The sequence below is a fragment of the Amphibalanus amphitrite genome, unplaced genomic scaffold, assembly GCF_019059575.1.
Source record: "Amphibalanus amphitrite isolate SeventyFive unplaced genomic scaffold, NRLGWU_Aamphi_draft 000285F_arrow, whole genome shotgun sequence".
Lineage (NCBI taxonomy): Eukaryota > Metazoa > Arthropoda > Thecostraca > Balanomorpha > Balanidae > Amphibalanus > Amphibalanus amphitrite.
Genome location: NW_024881780.1, coordinates 687,157 through 690,151, shown reverse-complemented (window position 1 = coordinate 690,151; position 2,995 = coordinate 687,157). Strand labels below are relative to the sequence as shown.

Genomic DNA, 2,995 nt, shown 5'->3' with positions numbered 1-2,995 from the left:
CTCGGGATCTGACATTTTCCCTACTGTGCATCCAGATAAGCCACTACGAGTAAGCCGCCAATCTAACTATTGTAGCGACTTAGCGCAGTCATGCTCTACAATAAATGTGTGAATGAATACCCACACAACAGCACAACCATGTGTGACCTGCGTCGCCAGCGTCCGCAGGATGGTGTCGATGCCGGTGTTATAATATCGTTACTGGTGTCATTGTCAGTATCAGTGGGTGTTATTAGTGTCTGCATGGCTTTCCATTCAGTGGCGATATTAGTGTCTGCGCGGATGTCAGTATCGGTGTCAGTATCGGTGTCAGTTTCGGTGTCGGTATCGGTGTCTGTGTTTGTATCAGTGTGGGTTTCGTTCCCGGTATCAGTATTGGCATCTGTATCGGCATCGATATCGGTGTTGATCTAGATGTAAGTGTTGATATCGGTATCGGAGTCGGTATCGGTATCGGAGTCGGTATCAGTATCGGTATCGATATCGGTGTTGATATCGATGTAAGTGTTGGTATCGGTATCGGAGTCGGTATCAGTATCGGTATCGATATCGGTGTTGATATCGATGTAAGTGTTGGTATCGGTATCGGAGTCGGTATCAGTATCGGTATCGATATCGGTGTTGATATCGATGTAAGTGTTGGTATCGGTATCGGAGTCGGTATCGGTATCGGTATCAGTATCGGTATCAGTATCGGTATCAGTATCGGTGTCGGTATCGGGATTGGCATCTGTGTCAGTATATGTGTCAGTATCGGTATCAGTATCGGTATCAGTTTCAGTATCGGTATCGGTGTCAGTAACGGTGTCGGCACCGGTAACGGTGTCTGCTCCGGCGCTATGTCGGTATTCGATACCGGCACAGACGGCGGCCGGCGGGCCTGCGAGGGCCGTTTGTTTGATGGACGAGCCGGTCGGACGACGGATGGGGTGCCGATTGGAGACGACGCCAATCTCGCTCTCCTCCGATCAACTCGTCATCTGCACGCTGCGCCCCGTGAGTACAATCGCCTAATGGCCGACGGAGAGCGGTCGCTCGCCGGTCGGCAGCTGGGGCACTCAGCGGTGAGCCGCTGGCAATGTTTGCTTCTACTGCAATACACAGACCGACACGCAGCTGATGTACAGAACGGGTATGTGGAATGTGGATGTGCCTTTGGATGTGGATGTGCATCGCCACGATCTCAGTTTTGCGCAACTTATTTTGAAAACTTTCAGGTTGATTTCGAGCTGTTGTCTTACGTTGTTGACGCCTGGATGTGCGAAGACTTTCCATTCTGTAGGTATGTATGACTGGTTAATTTGAGATAAATCGATGTCCGTTTTCGGGAAAGGAAAGTTTTTTTCTGTTCTCGTAAAAGTGATCTGTGCGTCAAGCCCCGTCAGCGTCGTCTTTATATGTAAAAATCAAAACCAAAGTGATTCCCGCCGATTGACGATATTTCTGGGTTTAGGTAATCGGAGTATCGTCATGGTTCAGCTAAAAAATGGATCACGAATCCTTATCAGTAGCCCTTTCACGACGAAACATTGGCATCTATGTTGATCAATTTGGTCTCTTTTATTCCAATGAAATTTTAGAATAGATGCACAATGTTCCGTGTGAGAAAGGCTGTTGGCTCTAACTCAGTACAACCAATTTAACGGAATCCTGCCTGGGAGCAAATGTCTTTTCGAACAGTTGCTGATACCCTAACCTTCCTTTTACGTCTGTCGTGCTGGCGTGCATTCCTAGTGTTTATGCTATTCCTGGTTTTGTATGGTCTGGCAAATGTATTAAAAACGGATTTGTATCGAATAATGTATACAATTCATCAGACGCCAGGACATCTGGCTTTTCCAGATGACTTGTGGCGTGTGGATGTCGCAGTTCAGAGTGAGCTGAGACACCGAGAGGAGTCTGCTTTTTTAATTGAGCGAGGTAAGTTATTGCTGATGCTTTGAGCACTTATATTTTAGCATTTCCCCAATCCTTTTTCCACGTTATACGACCTCCAGCCATCCACCTGTTGCTCTCTTGTTTCCATCTCACCATTTCGTTTTCCCTCGCCCTCTGGTTTCCTTTCACCCTCCGTATCCCACTCACCCTCTCGGCTCCCCTCACCATTTCGTTTCCCTCTCATCCTCAGCGGTTTCCTTTCGCCCTCTCGTTTCCCTCACACTCTGTGGCCCGTTTGCCGCAGGCTGTACCCCGACTCACCATGCTGGACCTGCGTGCTCTGCTGATGGCGACTCTGCTGATGGCGCTGCTGGGCTCCGGCGCTGCCTACGATGACTTCGGCCCGGTGATGGTGTCCTCCGCGGAGAAGGCCAGCGGTGCGCTGCTGGTGGTGATCACCGGACTCCTGGCCGCCCTCCGTCTGCTGTGACCCCCGCGTGTGACCTTTGTGACCTCTGCTTGGTACGGCAGACCTGGCATTGGCTGTCCACGCGTAAGCGTAGCGCAAGTAGCTGTCGCATGATTATTCTATTTGGCATCAAGGAGGCGTGAATACAAAACAGCAATCAATTATGCTTCAGTTACTGATTTTTAGTCAATTTCTAAGTCGACTATAAATGTATGAAAGATGAAACTTAAAGGGGATCAAATGGATAGCTACGACACGAAGCTCGTATTCTGCTGATGCGTCAGCAAAAATGCCTAGAAAGATGGTCAGCAAAGGCATTTATGTCTCGGAAAAGGAGCAAGAAGCAGGCTGTGTACGGAGAGACTTCAACGCTGAAAAATGATTTGATCCAAATTTTAACATGACTGGGCAGGACCACGTGGGGCGCGGGTTAAATCTGGTCCGACCAGATTTAACCCGCGCCCCACGGGGGTCTGCGTATAACACGCCCTACTGGGGGGGGGGGGGGGGCTCTTCATAGCCCCCCTCCTAACTCCGAAACTACTGGGCCGATCGTCAAAGTTAAAACGGCGTCTGATAGCCCCGGAAAAACTGTCGAGCGGAACCTAATTTCATTGACCTCGAGGTCACCGATGACGTCACAGGTCA

The 2,995-nt window shown here is 49.5% G+C and overlaps 1 long non-coding RNA gene across 1 annotated transcript; it reads left to right on the top strand.

Annotated features, from left to right (window-relative positions):
- The first annotated feature begins 865 nt into the window (after positions 1-865).
- Positions 866-2,602, top strand: LOC122387382. Its single transcript, XR_006257576.1, has 3 exons — positions 866-996; positions 1,843-1,920; positions 2,183-2,602. It is a non-coding gene; the product is annotated as an uncharacterized LOC122387382 (long non-coding RNA).
- The last annotated feature ends 393 nt before the right edge of the window (positions 2,603-2,995 follow it).